This window comes from Physeter macrocephalus, chromosome 12, assembly GCF_002837175.3.
Source record: "Physeter macrocephalus isolate SW-GA chromosome 12, ASM283717v5, whole genome shotgun sequence".
Lineage (NCBI taxonomy): Eukaryota > Metazoa > Chordata > Mammalia > Artiodactyla > Physeteridae > Physeter > Physeter macrocephalus.
In genome coordinates this window covers 39,149,366-39,167,261 of record NC_041225.1, presented here as the reverse complement: position 1 = coordinate 39,167,261, position 17,896 = coordinate 39,149,366, and the positions used below count along the sequence as shown (strand labels likewise).

Sequence of the window (17,896 nt, the reverse complement as noted above, 5' to 3'; positions counted from 1 at the left end):
TATTTTATTCTTTTTGTTGCAATGGTAAATGGGAGTATTTTCTTAATTTCACTTTCAGATTTTTCATCATTAGTGTATAGGAATGCAAGTGATTTCTGTGCATTAATTTAATAATGCTCATTTTTAAAAAGTAGAGTATAGTCTCAATTTTGAAAAAAATATGTGAGAAGAAAACAAAACCTCATAATTATGTATAACCAGAAAAAGAGCAGGAAGAAAAGTGCCATTCTATTAATAATGGATTATCTTTCGTCTCTTCTTCTAAATACCCTATATATTTTCCAAATTTTCTAAAATGGGAATTCATTACTGTTGAAATCAGAGGGAATAGATTGTCATCCCGTGTGTGTGTGTGTGTGTGTGTGTGTGTGTGTGTGTGTATTTTTGTGTGTGTGTGTTTGTTTTTTTTTTTTTTTTTTAAGAGCAAATGTGTCCAAGAATAACCTCCAGCTAGAGTTGGATATTTTATTCTTTTTGTTGCAATGGTAAATGGGAGTATTTTCTTAATTTCACTTTCAGATTTTTCATCATTAGTGTATAGGAATGCAAGTGATTTCTGTGCATTAATTTAATAATGCTCATTTTTAAAAAGTAGAGTATAGTCTCAATTTTGAAAAAAATATGTGAGAAGAAAACAAAACCTCATAATTATGTATAACCAGAAAAAGAGCAGGAAGAAAAGTGCCATTCTATTAATAATGGATTATCTTTCGTCTCTTCTTCTAAATACCCTATATATTTTCCAAATTTTCTAAAATGGGAATTCATTACTGTTGAAATCAGAGGGAATAGATTGTCATCCCGTGTGTGTGTGTGTGTGTGTGTGTGTGTGTGTGTGTGTGTATTTTTGTGTGTGTGTGTTTGTTTTTTTTTTTTTTTTTTAAGAGCAAATGTGTCCAAGAATAACCTCCAGCTAGAGTTGGATTTGAAGACTTGGGAAAAGGGCAATGGCCTTAAAATGGGGTGTTTCTACTGTCCATTTTGATCCCAATGCTTTGGCCCCCAAATTGCATTTCAGAACTCAGCACCCAGGGAGTGAGAGCAGCGGGGCCTTTCCCTCCACACTCTGTCTTGTAGTGGACAGTGTCAGGGCTCCACCCATATAGGACTGTCAGGTAAAATACAGGACACCCAGTTAAATTCTAAGCTTAGATAAACAACGAATATTGCATGGGATATACTTACATTAAAAAATTATTCCTTGTTCATCTGAAAATCTGAGTCAGCTGGGCATCTTGTATTTTAGTTGCTAAATCCGGCAACCCTGCCTTCAAATCCCTTCAGATTTCCTCTTTACCGTTTTTGTAAATGTAAAAATGTCCCCCTTCTCCTTTACCAGTCCCCCTAGGAGCCCTTCCTTATTAAATCACTCACCCAGGCATCCTGCTCAGGATGTATTTCTGGGGAAGCTGAATTGCAGAGCAGCTCTCTCACCCTTGTTTGCCCTCGTATCTCTTTTTCTGTCTCTCCATCTGTCTCCTTTGTTAGTTATCTCTCTGTCTCTCTCCCTGCATCTATTTCTCAAAAATTGCTCTCCTTTACTTTTTATATGGATTATCGAAAAAATAAACATCTTCAGGATTTTTTCCAATGCCTAAAAGTATTACTAGTACAAATAGTAATCACAGCACAGAACTTTCCCACTGGAGACCCACTAAGAGGCAGCCTGAGCCCAGTCAGCCTCTTGGTAGCAAGGCACACCCACATCTCTGGGAGGAAGGCGAAGAAGATAGCTTTGATGCTCAGACTTATATGGGAAGCTCTAGTCTCCCTAATAGTCCTCCCTTAAGAGCTAACCCACGGGGAGGGGATGGGGCCCAGCCATAGACCAATATCTGAACTGTTGACTTCCCCTAACTCTCCTTTCCTCTCCCAACTGGTGGGTTTCCAGATTGTCTGAGGTTAAGTGTGGAGGACAGGAGATCCCAATAGTTGTAAACACATTTGGTTTCTAAATCTTTCTGTCTTAATCATAACATCAAGATTGTTAAATTTAACTGTTCAGAATTAGCTCCTCTAGTCTCTGATTCTAATCTGACACATAGTCCCTGTGGCAAATAGCTTTAACTGGGCAAGTGAATGGTGCAGGAGGGGCTAGGAAGAAAAACTATGTTGGTGAATATCTTGCATTAGGATAAGTCAGCAGGTATAACAGAGGCCACATAAAAAGAATTCAACTGGAAAATCAGCCCAAACTAAATCAAATCTAATTCAAGCACTTTTTTTTTTTTCTTTCTTAGCGTAACTTCTGAAACTTGCTGTAGGTCAGAGGGCAGAGTAGTGTAGAAAGACCTATTTTCCTAACCTGGAGCTGATCATTATCCAGGTTGGGAATAAATCTGAAGCCTTCAATAGCAAGAAAGGACAAAACCAGCTCAAGCAGGCAGGCAGTATGTGCTAATAATGAATTAGGCAACACAGAGAGAAGGAACCATCAGGAGGCAGAAGGGAAGAGATGGGAAATACGCTGCCACCAGTTTCCAGGTTTGCAGTAGGGATGGACAGAGCAGGAGTGACAACCCTTTCTGCACACGATGCCTTGGGGAGCTGTGAGTCAGTGAAGAGGAGATGCAAGTCTAGTTTAAAATGTTGTCAACTTTAATCTTCTCCATGTCACTCATGTTTCCATTGAACTCTTTGCTGTAAATGGAAAGGTCATTTTAGTCAATTTGCTTTCAGTCCCCCTCCCCCCAAAATTTAAATGATAAAGAGCTGGTTCCATTGGCTGAGGAGTTATGAACAATTTCATGTCTAAGCATTTTGCAGTAGCTTAGAGAAACTGACATAGTGCCGAGGCATGAGATACAATCATTCATTTACTCAGTTTACTAATTCATGTGGCAAATAATTTTGGAGCCTCTACATTGTTTGAGGCCTGTGCTAAGCAACAGAATGCAGAGAGATGAATAAAAATCAGTATATGACATCAGGATGTCACCGTGAGGTAGAGGAGATGCATGGTGACTAGCCATATTGTACAGGTTGGTGCCATGGTTGAGACGTATCGTGGGAGAAGACCAGCTTTACCTGGGGAGGTTGGGGGTGGCTTCACAAAGGAGCTGCTTCTTCAGGAATCAAGAGATCATCAAATGTATCCTTTGAAAGGAAGAGCACCCCAGAAAATGAAAACAGAGTTAAATAAGGACCAGAAGCCAGAGAAAGCACAGCATGTTTAAGAAATAACCAGACTTAAGTGTAAGAGGACTTCAGAGGACTTGGGCGGAGAGAATAAGAATGAATCTGAAAGCAGACAGGGGCCAGATCACAAGCCTCCTTAGCTCGTGATATAAAATTTGGACATTTTTTGTTTTTGGCCGCACCATGCGGCACGTGGGATCTTAGTGTCTTGACCAGGGATCGAACCCGTGCCCCCTGCAGTGGAAGCCAGAGTCTTAACCACTGGACTGCCAGGGAAGTCCCAGGACATTATTCTTTGCAGATGCAAGTCACTGAATGGTTTTAGCAGGGAAAGAGTGACCAAACTTATTACATTTTAGAAAGATCACTCCTGTATTATTGTCTTAAGTATGAGGAGGCCAGGGTGCAAGCTGGAAGTCTGGTGCATACTCTAGGGAAACTAATATGGGGTCAGAACTAAACCAGTAGGAATGGGGCTGGGGGGAAGGGAAGCTTCAAGAGGTTGTGTGGGTGCAGAAGTGAGGAGTTAGACTATGTACAAATGAAAGGGGGGAGAAGATGATGTCCAAGTTTTGGGGTTGGATGCAGAATAATAAGCGTACAGGATAGAGAGGAGGTTTCCAGGGGATTAGAGAAGAGAAATTCAGCTTTAGATATGGCAAATTTGAGATGCCTGTGGGACATCCAAATGGAGACGTCTTTGTGCTGTTTGATGAGAAGCTCAGTAGAGAGGTCTGGGCTGACTTATTATTTGGGAATCGTTTCTCTGCTATGAATCAACACTGTCCTGAAGAGTAGTATATAAGGGGTGGGAAAGGAGACTAGCCAGCGAAAGAGGCTGAAAAGAATCAGCCAGAGGTATGGGAGAAGAACCTGGAGCCTGATTGCCAGGAGACAGGGAAGACAGAGTGTCAAGAAGAAGAAGGGAATGGTTAACTTTGCCAAATTCCTTAGCAAAGAAATCACACTGGGCAGTTGGAGTCAAGTCTGACTGCAAGACGGCCGCCAGCCACAGGGCGTCAGATTGTGTTCCAACCCATGGGAGAGCTTCCCAACAATCAATACACCTAGGGCCCTGCACACAGTAGGCTGTGCATAAATATTAAAGTCAGGGATGTTTAACAACACAATTCTTTGTCTGATGAGGGCTACACGGGAGCTCGTTGGGCAGAGGTGGGCCGCCTACGAGACAGGGATGTTATAAAGGGGAATCTGCAGTGGATGGGAGATCTGTACAAAGAGGGACCGTCTAACATTTGGATGGCAAGTATTTGGGGTGAGCAGTTTTCGCTTTTGTTTTCCTTTAAATTTTAAAATGAAATCGGGCAAATGGATAGTGAGACCGCAGGCCACCTCTTACTCACCATGCTGTTTGAGGTAATTCCTGTAACCCTGTGTCACATTTCTTCATCTAAAACTAATCTATCCCATCTACTTCACCGAGAACAAATGTTGCGCCTGTTAAGTGTTTGGGAACATTCAGAGAAAGAGACGGGTAATGGAACAGTTCAGGCCTGGGAGATCTCAGCCTGGCTTTGCTACTATTTTACTAGGTCAGCTTAAGCAAGCTAGTTTGTTACAAAGTGCAGGCGATCGACAAGAGGAGGTCTGAGACCACAGCCACCTTGAATTTCTTTCAGGCTGTGATGATCAGTTCTTCAGCACAATCACCGCTGTCCCCTGCCCGGTGCAGGGCGCGTGCAGCGTGGAAGGAGCTTTTGCAACACACGCTGACTCAGTTAGTCCTCCGTATAGTCCAGTGGTGGAGCTGGGGGAGGGATTCCATTATTGCCTGTAGTTCTCAGAGGACACGGAGCATCCAAAAGGCCGACTGTGACAGGTCTGAAGCCACAGAACTGACGAAGGGCAAGTTCTCTTGTCTCCAAAATCCATGCTCTTCCTACCCCGCTATAGCATCGTGTGCCTACGCTGGGCGTGGTCATTATTAGGCAGAAACCCTCGACTGCTAAGGAAGGGGGCGGAACCTGCCTGCAGAAGGCCTGCGTTAGAGGCTCAAGCTGGCTGTGGTGTACAGACGCGAGCAGGCCGTCTCTCCTTTTTGGGGGAGGCGCCCCACTTCGGCACGCACGAGGGGAGAGCCATCCCATCCTGGAGATTCACAGGCTGGTGAAGGGGGTGAACTGAGATGGGGGAGGCAGGCTGGGAAGCTCTGGGCACGCGCGAGGCTGCCTCTCCTGCCAGCCAGCTGGTCACACAGCAGTCCCGTTGTTTTCCAGTGCCGTAGGGCCCAGCATGCCTGTGCTGTGAGCTGCTTCTCTCCTCATGGCCTGGGTAAAATACCCCTCAGAGGGACTGGACTCTCCCTCCCATTCAATCCAAATATTTAGCTTCGAGCCTGCCTCAGCTGGGCTTTGGCAAGAAGTGTTTGGAGGAGGAGGCCGCTCTGAGGGGCCCTCCTTTGAAGCCCTGGGTGTCCTCCAGTGATGTAGGGCCTGAGCCAGGCGGGTTGAACTTTGAGGCCAGCAGCAGGTTTGGGACGCTCGGGGGCTGCTGACTTGAGCCGAGGGGGCCCAGGGCCCAGATGCCAGCACGGACGCGGGCTCTCTCAGCTGGGAGTAGAACCTTGTGCACCTTGTCGACCAGCCCGGGCAGCCCTGGAAATCACTGGACTGCACTGGGAGGTGCAGGGGGGACCTTGGCTCTCTCAAAAGAGAAAGGAACTCTGATTATTGAGCCCTGTCGTGAATTTCTTTGGGTGCCTGCTTACTATGATTGCCAGTGAACTACCTGGCGAATATAGGCTTCTAGTCCCTGAAACTTTAGATTCTGGATGCTGCTTCTACCAGGAAACATAGGGCTTGTAATAACTTAAAGCTATGACAGGTCCCAGGTCACTTGGGGCCCCCTGCACCACTAGACCGTCAGGCAAAGAAAGGAGTTACCGCGCCAGCAGCTGTAATTAACTCTGATCGTAAGGAGGAAGGGCTGCTGTTCCCCAGCGGAGAGGCAGAGCGTGTGTGGCCTCAGGTCATCCGCTAACCTCTTCTGCTCTGCCCAGCACTTACTAAATGTACAAGCTTAAAGGTGTGGTGACCCGGGACTCAGACCCTCAGAGATGGGTTAACACACAAAGCAAGCCATCTAGTGAGATGCTGACCAAGAGAAGGGGGAGATGGATCTGGAAGCACGGAGGACCAGGAGATGATGAGTCTCATACTTTCAGGACCAGTTGCAGTGTCAGACCTGGAGTGAGTCCCACAGAACCTCTCTAGTATGTTTCCCCAGGACTTGTGATCAGCCAGAATCTCGGAGAAGCTGTGCGTGGATGAACTGACCTTGTGAGAAGCCTGGGCGTCTGAGCAGGACACAGTGTGCAGGTTACAGATGCTGTTAGTGCCCCCAGCATCCTCTTTCCTGGGCCTGTCCCGTTTCTCACAGCTTCTCCCTTCTCTAGAGAATTATGTCCTATTGATTGAGAACCGCATCATCAAGGAGGTTATGCACCTCCCCCAGCCCCCCTCTCCCCTACCCCATCCCCTTTCCTCCACTTGTCATACCTCAGTCAGTGACTCCCTGAGACAGAATGGTAAAAGCATCGAGCTCCACCGTTAAGGTAGGAATCGAGGGTGTGATTCACGCTCCAGAGTGCCCTGCGGGATCAGGCTGAAGGTGGGCTCCAGCTGAGACCACAGACTGGCTTAGCTCCTCTCTTGTCAAATCCCGTTCACCTCATTCCTTTTCTCCTGAAAGGAATCTAATCCCCTTTTCAGTCTCCGTTTCTAGGTACCAGCCTTAGGTCAATCCCATACTTGCCAGGCTGAGCATCCTGCAAGGCCCTTTATGTGCATTATCTCACACGGTCTTCAGTTAAACCTGTGAGATAATATTCCCATTTATCTTTATTATTAAGCTGAGGAAACCAAAGCTCAGAGTAGTGAAGTAACTTGGTTAAAGTTGCACAGTTCATATTCAAGTCTGAGTCTATCGCCAAAGCCCCTGCCTCTCACCTTTATTCTTTCCTGCAGAAGAAATAGAAATAGTATAGTAAACTAGAAATAGAAATAGTAGTAAACCCTGTCACTGAGGGAATGGCCTGGATAAGGAAATTGGATAAGGAGATTTAGAGAAGAAAAGGCTCTGGAGAAGCTCCAGAGAGGCAAGACTAAGGTCTGTAAACCCCTGATATGCTCTCAATTAAGAGCACATCTCAGTTAGGTAACCTTCTAATCCCTGAAAGTGCCCACACGGAGGCCGGAGCATAAACACCAAGACGGAGCACGGAAAGTTCCTACAGCTGGAGGCGAGCAGCACAGAATGATCCTTGAGTTTCTATCCGACCCAACACCTTGATGATCATGCGAAGAACTCTGGCTGTGCCTGTATTGCTTAACCCCATACGGACCGGTCTGACAGCCTTGAGTCTGAGTAACCCCAGGACCACTTGTCCAAACCTAGGCCAGCGTTTACAAATGAAAGGCCCCAAGTGCTCTGTCTCAGTGGGAGATCACAGAAAACAGAGGGAGAGGAATGTGGCTTCCCTTTAGGTGCAGTGCATGTAGGTGTTGAGTGCTCTTCAATCTAGACTTGGAGGGTGACCCCACAAGTCCTGCCTCATTCAGGGAGTGGCTCAGCAGAGTAAATGCTAGTAACCATGGTGTTGATGAGAATAACGTTCTTACTACCACGTGCCAGGTATTGTTCCAAGCACCTTATGTGACAAACTCATTGAATTCTTCTCTCAGATAAGTAGTTACTATTATTATATCCATTTCAATGGTGAAGAAACTGAGGCACAGATAGGTTAAGTGATGCTTGGTCTTTCATGAATGTACAGTAGAGTTTTCCAGAGGCTACATGATGTGTGATATTATAATAGATTGAATGCAGAAGCAGACATGAGAATCAGCCTTCTTCCGTTGAACCAAACATTAAATGAATTTATTTTTTCTAACTGCTTTTTATTTTTTATTAATTTTTAATTGTTTTTTTCTGTTAGTTTTTTTTCTAGTTTTTAAAAAAATTTGAATAGGAGTAGAGTTGCTTTACCATGCTGTGTTAGTTTCAGGTGTACAGCAAAGTGAATCAGTTATACATATACCTATGGCCACTCTTTTTTGGATTCTTTTCCCATATAGGCCATTACAGAATATTGAGTAGAGGCCCCTGTGCTTGACAGTAGGTCCTTATTAATTATCTATTTTATACTTAGTAGTGTGTATATTTCAGTCCCAATCTCCCAATTTAATCCTCTCCCCCTCTTACCCCCTGGTAACCATAAGTTTGTTTTCTGCATCTGTAACTCTATTTCTGTTTTGTAGATAAGTTCATTTGTACCCTTCTTTTTTAGATTCCACATATATGCTTTTTAAAATATTATAGTTACTTTCATAAAATTGTTGTTTATATCAAAATATAATGAGAGTAAAGTTTGTTCTCAAAAAGTTTGAGAACCTTTAATTGATTCCATTCTTTAACCCAGAATACCTCCCACGCTTTCATCTTGGCAAAATGAAATTTGATGAATAAAATCTGTGGCATGGGGCTTCCCTGGTGGCGCAGTGGTTGAGAGTCCGCTTGCCGATGCAGGGGACAAGGGTTCGTGCCCCCGTCCGGGAAGATCCCACATGCCGCGGAGCGGCTGGGCCCTTGAGCCATGGCCGCTGGGCCTGCGCGTCCGGAGCCTGTGCTCCACAACGGGAGGGAGAGGCCACAACAGTGAGAGGCCCGCGTACCGCAAAAAAAAAAAAAAAAAAAAAAAAAAAATCTGTGGCATGTTCACTGGTGCTTGGTCAAATGTAACTACAGTTTTGTTCTGTTTATTAATTATCTCACTGGTCACTGGTCCTTCACAAATAATATTTCCTTTTGCCTCTGGAGATGCCCTCCTCCCTAAATGACTAAATACTTATTGAAGGTATCAAGGGAAGTTGGCATGTACATGTTAAGGATGCTACCTGCTGTACTGGAATCAGACATTGGGTGAAAATAGGAGTGAGAGGAGGAGAGTTTGGACAGTGAGCTCAGTGGGCTACATACTGACAAGGAGGGTCTCTCCCCTATTGGCCCAGTGGTGACCTTGGCTACTCTAAGGGCAGGAAGCAGAGGAAGCTGGACATTCTTCTCCAGAATAGCCCTGCTCCCCTCATCTGTCTCAGGATTAGTTGTGGGGGAAGAATGCTGTCACTACACCACACCATCTCCTCGTTTAAAGTAACCAAGATTTAGGTGAACCTCAACGCAAGATCACGGTTGAGAGAAAATGGGGAATCATTTGGGGAAACAAAAACCCTTTAAGAAAAGAAAAGTGATTTGATCCACTGATTAACAGAAGGGGTGTTTTAAAATTTTTTTTCTGTAGCTGAACATTGTCTCAAATCTTTCTGTTGAGATGAATACCTTTAATAGATTGATGATCTTGGAGAAGAGTATCCACCTCAATGGCTGCATACTTAGAAGGATAATTAAATGATTAAATTTGGAATCATGTGGTTAGTGTTTTCCAGGGATATATTAACCACCGTATCTGCAAAGGCTAGAGCAATTCCTGGCACATGTAGGTACTCAGAAAATACTTGTCGAGTGGAAAGCAGGAAAGAAGGGGAGGAAGGAGGGAAGGAAGAAAGGAAAGAAGGAAGGAAGGAAGGAGGGAAGGAAGGAAGCATTTCTTCATCCTGACTGATAGGTTTTAGAAGTTATACTTGTGATGCTCTTCCACAAAAAAGCATTTGGCCTAATTGGAGATAAGAAAAGTCTGTTTTCCCCACTAAACTTATAAAACCCAAAGCATTTACCTTACGAGTTGTGGTTATGGAATGGTAAAGTGTTTCTAAGGAAGAATGATCCCGTGTGCAAAAGCATGCACCCATTTGTTGACTAAGGGGAATAAGACTTACTATGGCAAGTTCAGAAAAAGGCAATTCTCTGACTGCCTCTCTGAGCCTGGCAGATGCTTCCTTATGACACTCTTGCATCACAATTGAGGCACTTAGTAATTTGGCTCCGCCTCTTCTAAAACAGTTTCCTCCTGCCTGCTCCTTAAAAACAGGAGTTGCAAGGAAATGTGTGGATTCAGAAAAAAAAATACACCCCATAACCACCTTTAAATGCATTTTTCCAAGGCATATCAAAATATCCTTGGAGGGCTTCCCTGGTGGCGCAGTGGTTGAGAGTCCGCCTGCCGATGCAGGGGACACGGGTTCGTGCCCCGGTCCGGGAGGATCCCACGTGCCGCGGAGCGGCTGGGCCCGTGAGCCGTGGCCGCTGAGTCTGCGCGTCCGGAGCCTGTGCTCCGCAACGGGAGGGGCCACAACGGTGAGAGGCCCGCGTACCGGAAAAAAAAAAAAAAAAAAAAATCCTTGGAATTTGTTGTGAAAATTTGACCACCTCCTAGTTAGCATGAAGTGAAAATTAACTATAACATGTGTTTTAGGGATCTCAATTTGCAAAATATTAATAGAGTTCATGGGCAGTTGACTGCAATAAAGGAAGGAAATGAAGTTTATATTGCAAGGCCCTGGGGATTACAGCCTTCCCTACCCCTGAGCACATTCATATCCCAGAATTGACGGGAGGTGAAGGAGGAGGCCGTAAAGGGAACATAGCGGGAAATCTCAAGCCTAAGGTAATGGATCTCCTTCTCTTCCCTCCTGGGAGGGGTGCAGTACCTTAGAGGTGGCCTCACCCAGGCCTGCCTTCTTCCTGCTTATTCAAGAACCTCACGATTCAGCCAGAGCTGCAAAAGCAGGGACCTTCACAAAACTCATAGCTGCTGGACCATCAGGAGAGAGCTCTGACCCATCCCTTATACATTCTCTGAAAACGTGAAATATAAATTATAAATGTGCTGAGTCTGGCTCTCCAGTTGAATTGCTGAGGCAAGAGAAGGTCATGGAAGACGTCCTGGGTTGAGAGTCGGGGGATAGGAATTTTTCTTTCCCCTGCTGTTGATTCTCCTGTGACCTCGAGAGAGTCACTTCTCCCTTCTGGACCTCTGCCTGCTCAACTGAACAGGGAAATGGTGGGGCTAGGTGGTCTGTAGGGGCTCTTCCTACGCTTTAATCTATTGTTTAACGTGAATCCGACCTTTTTCCATGGGCTTTCTAGGAAAACCTACTAAATAATGATGACTTAATACATAATTCAGATATTAGAGCCAGAAAAAGTCAATGTAAACTAAAGTAAGGCTGACAGGGAGGAAGGTGGGCTTTAGTTCAAAGCCCCAAGAGAAGTAGAATGACTACAGAGGAAAGAGGGCATTTCAGGCAAAGAGAAGGCTCTGCGTAAAGGCCTGGAGTGTGGAGAAACGGCCACTGAGTTGAGTCAGTGGGGAGGGTGAAGTCGTTGGAGCGGACTGAAACACAAGAAGAGAGCCCCCGTGGCTTTCCCAGGACTTCGTGTGGGAAGGGAGGAGTCTTCTGAGACTGTCTCTGGGGGCAGCTGCAGGGACATGCTTCCGTGTAGTGTGTGGAAGCCTTTGTGGACTTGGAAGGTCAAAATCCATGGCTGGGCTAGACCCTTTCTGACGAGGGGCCCATCGGTCTTGCCTGCCCGCGAGTGCATTAGAGCTGAGACTTGACCCTCTCACTCCATTGGCCCATGTCCTTACGTTAGTTCTTTTCACTCTAGCTTCTTCACAGGCCCGCGTGATGTTCACCTTCTGCTTGCAGAATGGGGTCATTCTCCTTTCGGGAGAGCCTCCAATGAAAGGATCTGGGATTGCTGACTTTCCAGGGTGCTGGTGTAGGAAGTCTTTCACCCTCTAGTTGGCTCCCCTCTTCAGATCACTAGGGCTCAATCCTCTGAACCTCTAGGGGGCTTAAGAGTGCCCAGGACCCAAAGCAGTCCCGCTCATGACCAAGGTTATCGGGAGGCTTGAACCACTTCTGTCTTCCGGCCGGTGGAGCTCAGAATCTCACACATCCTTGTTGAGATGCATTGGCTGGGTTTGATGGCCAGACACTCTCATGAGCTTCTGATCACTTAGGCCACAAAGAGGGCTGAGGCTTGGTGCTCCCCAGGTGAGCCTGCTGATATCTCTACACCCCCGGTCTTGTTCAGAGGACAGAGATCTACCCTTACATATTTCTTAGTCATGAACCCCTACTTTGTTCAGTGTCCAGGGCACCCACAGGATCACAGCTCTGTGAAGAATTCAGCCCATTTATCTGGGTATATCCTGTGTTATGTTTACAGAGCCTGGATTCTCTGCCTGACTGATAGATGCTGTAGCAGAGGTCACCTTCTGAATGACGACCAAGGCTCTCAGACAGCCTCTCACACCTATTTTCTTAGGTCCACTCATGTTGCAGGCTCCTCTCCCCCGCAGAATTCATCACACATTCTTCGTGCTTGAACTTGATTTCTGGCCCTTGATTTGCAAAGGGTTATAGCAATAGTGGCCACACAGAAACACCAGAAACTGTTTGTTATTATTAAGACCTCATTTTACTCTCATTAAAGATCTTCTTGAGAAAGAATCTTCTGATGCTAACTCATATTCTTTATGGGAATTATTTGATAACTACCTGATAAAATTTTTTAGGCTTATAATCAGTTGCTGTGGATCTTCAGAACACTGAGAAATGAAAGGAAATATGTAATGTTTGTTTGTCCCTTTAGATGCTTGTTTTAATTAAAGTCAGTATTTGCACAAATGTAGTCTTTTGAATTGTGCACACTTTGTGCCTTAGTTTATCTACATACAGTCCCTGGCCAGAGGTAATTTGTTTTCGAAAGAGAATGTCCATGTGTCTGAAGCATCAGAGCTACAGGCTATGCCCTTCCTGCCCTCCCCCAAACCCCCCACACCCTGCAGACTTTGTCCTTCTCAGTCCAAGTCAAGGGAACTGTCGGCTGGCTCAGACCCACCATGCGTGGAACCTGGAATCTATCCTTGCCTACAAGTCCCGGGCCCCAAGGAAACTGCAGTAGATCTTAAGTATCTAGGAGTCTATTGAATGGTCGGCCTTTCAACCCCCAGAACTGTGCCAGTCACAGGCAGAGGCCAGCTGCCATGCCTTGCCAAGCAAAATGGATACTCTTAATATCAGTGAACTAGTCAGTACTGAGTTAATGGAACCCCTTTGAAACCTATGAACTAGACTCCGGACCTCATCCATTGAGGGCCTCCACATTATATCTTCACTCAAGACACACCCTGCTTTTGTTCCTCCAGTGGGCCCATGCAACAGTGTCCTAGAATGCTTTCAATGCCTGAAAAATAGCTGATTGAGTCTTACAGTTTTGGGTTTCTTGTTGCGTTTGTTATGATCAAGGTGAGGTTCTTATCCTTCCCATTCATTCACAGTCCAATGAGAGCTGATGCATCTAGGCGAAATCACCTACAACCCTAAATAATCCAGGCCTGATCTCCCTCATACAAGTGAGAACGTGGGCAAAATTCTTTTCTGCTTCTAATCCCTGAGTCCTTCACACTTTCTGCTCTTCTAGAAGATTCCCATAAGCAGCCCAAATTCCTCTGAAGGGTTCCACATGCACCAAGGTCCTGAAGGCTTTGGGGAAAGCCAGCTTTGGAGCTGCAGGGGCTGTTCATACACTGAGCAGAGGCGCTGCTCTAAGTAGCATTTTCAGAGCAAGGAGGGACTCTGATTCTTCTCATTTGGGACCAGAAGAATGGCTGGTTCAACTCAGAGGATCACGACAATAGAGCCTTTTGAATGACCGGGTAAGGAGTAAATCACATTGGTTTTGCAGTAGGCAGCTTGGGGTTCTAATTCCTGCGCAGCCACCTACCAACTCTGAGGCCTTGAGCCCTTTTCTTTATTTCTCTTACCCCTGGTGCTTCATCAATTAAATGGGAATAACAAATGTACCTCAAGGAGTTACCGAGAGAATTATGGCCATGGTTATAAAATACCTAAACAGAGTCTGGTACACAGGAAGTGCTCAATACATAGAAGCTATACACTACCATAAAGGAGAGTTAAGGCAGGTTGCCGGATTTACTTTATCATTCTCTCTGGATCTGAGAGATTCCAAGGGGAGCTGATATAACCAGGGAGATGGCCTAGTTAGCTCTAGGAACATCTACAACAAAAACTTACTTTTCTCATAAACAACTTCAGCAGAGCTAAGAGGAATAACTCTCCCAAAGTTTGAACAAGAGCAAAAGGCTAGGGCTTCCCTGGTGGCGCAGTGGTTGAGAGTCCGCCTGCCGATGCAGGGGACACGGGTTCGTGCGCGCGTCCGGAGCCTGTGCTCCGCAACGGGAGAGGCCACAACAGTGAGAGGCCCGCGTACCGCAAAAAAAAAAAAAAAAAGAAAGAGCAAAAGGCTGAATTCAGGTTCTAGTTGTCTTGCAGACAAGTAAATCCCCTTCCCACCCGTCCGCACCACATATGTGCACAGAGGTGCACAGTGCTTGCGAATGCACACATGTGTGAGGACACGTGCAGACACTCACATATTCACATGCAAAGGTCTCCCCCTCTAAGCCTAAGCCCCCTCCTGTGACCCCTGCGCCCCTGTTCTTAAGCTCCTGGACTGTGCCGAAGGAGAAGAAACTGATGTTTCAAGCTTGCTGAAGTCTAACTCATCAAAATAGTTCGGATTACCCCCTGCGCTACTTTACAAGGCATTTTAGGCATTTTTTCATGGGGTTGGGAAATCATGTTTCACCAGTAATAAACAGAGTTGAAGCCCAAAAGGCTAGAGCTTAATTTCAAACTCAGAACTGAGGAGGTCAGAGTGGGTCCTATCACGGAAAATCATCAACTCCCCTTCTGCAGCAGAGCAAGACATATTCTGGAAGAAAGAGAGAAGGCTAAAAATCAAGCACAGCAGTTTCTAATATTTTTCCTCTTGACTTTTCTTAATTAGTGTTGACTAGCTTAACGAAGCAATTAAGGGGCTTATTTGCTTTTTAAATCACATGTGAAATTTAAGAAACCTTGAAATAGAAGAAATATTTGTCCCCAAGATCTTATCCCACAAGGGATATCAGTTTGAATATCCTCCAACAACTAGAAAGTGAGGATAACTGGCCCTGCTCTCCAAATGAGGCCCAAGCAAAACAGACATCGCAGTAGCCAGCTCTGCAGGGAGAAGTCCCCATAGGTAAAGGGCTGCTTCTTGAGTGTATTTCTAAGACTTACATTGAAAACAATGATAATTAGCTTTTAATAATAATTAACTTGAACAATAATATGAATAGTGATAGCCTTCATTTATTGATTACTTATGTGCTGGTGGTTGTGTTGTTCACTGTTCATATATTATTTCGATTTAAGTCTGCAAGTTTCCCGCCCCCTTCTTTCTAATAGAGTAAGGAAATAGGGACTCAGGGAGGTTAATGGCATGCCCAGATTCCCACACCTGGTATGGACTGGATTTAAGCTTTTTTTAGTCTGAGACACATGGTCTTTCCCTGGTATTTTACTACCTCTCCTTGTGGCAATTCTTAACCATGAGAACTGTGGCCCAAGTACACTAGAGATTATTAAATAATTACATTCATGTATGTATGTTTACATTTATGCTTACGTAATAGCATATATAAATAGAATATTATTAAAATTTTTTTAAATGTTAATAATCATATAATCAAATTATCTATATTACAACATAATATACATTATACTATGTATAATATACTAATAATATAATTATTGTATCATTCTTATATTACTTATTTAATGAAATGATAAAATGATAAAATGACATATAAATATATACAATTTATATAAACAAATAATATGTATTAATATGATATATAAAACATGATACAGGGCGTATAAATGATACAGACTCATATAATATGAACCATAATATAATAATATGTAATGATCTATAAAACATAAAATAATACATAATACGTGTGATATATGTAATGTTTGTATAAATATATATATTTATATATCATGTAATGATATAGGGCATATACATGATACAGACTCATATAATAATACATAATGTATTATATATTATAATATAAAATATAATAATACATAAGTGTGGCAAATATATCTCTTTTTTTTTTTTTTTTTTTTTTTTGGCTGCGTTGGGTCTTTGTTGCTCTGCGCAGGCTTTCTCTAGTTGCAGCGAGCGGGGGCTGCTCTTCTTTGCGGTGTGAGGGCTTCTCATTGCAGTGGCTTCTCTTGCTGCGGAGCATGGGCTCTAGAGCGCAGGCTCAGTAGTTGTGGCGCACAGGCTTAGTTTCCCTGCGGCATGTGGGATCTTCCCGGACCAGGGCTCGAACCCGTGTCCCCTGTATTGGCAGGCGGATTCTTAACTGCTGTGCCACAAGGGAAGTCCGGCAATTATATCTTAAATAAGTATATATAATTGTTTATAAAATTATCACATAACTTGATAGAGGGTTAATAATTATTTTAATAAGTAGACACATAGGGTAGTATTCTATATCACTATCTAATATAATGATAAATGAATAAGATTAGTAAATAACAAGATGAATAAATCATTAATCAATTGGCACAGCCATAGTCTAATGTAGTGCCTCTAGCTATGGCAAGTTAATATTTATTGCCTCTCATGTCCTAGAACCGGTGCTAGGCTCTTATATCACCTCTGCTAAACCTCACAGCAAACCAGCAAGGTAGGCGCCATTAGCGGAAAATAAGTTGAGGCTTAGATGAGTTAAACGTTTTGTTTTGTTTTACCTTCAGAGACACAGAGCTAGTAAAAGAGCTAGATGGGGGCTTCCCTGGTGGCGCAGTGGTTGAGAGTCCGCCTGCCGATGCAGGGGACTCGGGTTCGTGCCCCGGTCCGGGAAGATCCCACATGCCGCGGAGCGGCTGGGCCCGTGAGCCGTGGCCGCTGAGCCTGCGCGTCCCGAGCCTGCGCTCCGCACCGGGAGAGGCCACAACAGTGAGAGGCCCGCGTACTGCAGAAAAACAAACAAACAAAAAAACCAAAAAAAAAGAGCTAGATGTAACCCTGATTTTGTCTGATCCCATATCCTATGGTCTTTGCACTCTACCAGGTTAGATGAGTAGGTGGAGAAGAGAAAGTGACAAAACAAAGGAAGGAAAAGGAAACTGTATCTTGATGCTTGCCCAGTCCTTATAGGGGAGGACAGTATGGCACATACCAAGTTCCACGGATACAATAGGAAGGCCGAAGAAGCCGACCCTGGCACCACTGCAGCCGTTCCCGCAGCCACTTGCTTCTTCAACATGCCGCTCCCCAGGGTAACGGGGAGGAGGGAAGGACATGGGGTGGCAGCTCATGGCCCGTGTCGTGACGCTGGCAGGCACAGGCTAGTTGCCAGGCCCCTCCCAGTGTGACACCCTTGTGACCAGAGTCTGCACACTCGATGGCACGCCCTTGGACTTGGTCTCTTTTTCCCATTTCTGGGATTGCAGCCTACATACTTGGCATTGGAAAGACTGGCAGCTTCAAGTCAGATCGGGAGGGCGTCCCAGATGGGCACTGAATCAACAGTGCCAACAAGAGGAGAAAAAACATGTGAGCCCAGGGAGATTTCTTAACTATTTACCGAATAGGGGGAATTGTTTATTTCCCCATATCTCCCAAAGAGTCCATTTGTGAGCTCCATTTATGACTTCAAACAGGCAAGTTGGCAGAGACATGGCAGTGAAGATAAGACGATGACTAATTAATGGTCTTGCAACAGGTTTCAACACCCAGAGCTACAACTACTTATATTTTTTTGCTTAACCACTAACATTTATTTTCAAATACAAACATGCTTTTAAGTATTTTTGTTAATACAGCTAATAGTTTTATCTTGTTCCTGGCACTATTTCCTCTTCTTGATAGGGTTATAAATAGGGTATTCCACTTGGCAAGGATC

General features: G+C 44.6%; 2 long non-coding RNA genes across 2 annotated transcripts in view; one reads left to right on the top strand and one right to left on the bottom strand.

The window, feature by feature from the left end:
- The window catches only part of LOC114487305 (uncharacterized), a 410,173-nt gene that overhangs the window by 12,458 nt on the left and 379,819 nt on the right, over positions 1-17,896 (bottom strand). The window lies entirely within an intron of this gene.
- LOC114487306 (uncharacterized) overlaps positions 1-17,896 on the top strand; it is a 355,464-nt gene that overhangs the window by 330,681 nt on the left and 6,887 nt on the right. The window lies entirely within an intron of this gene.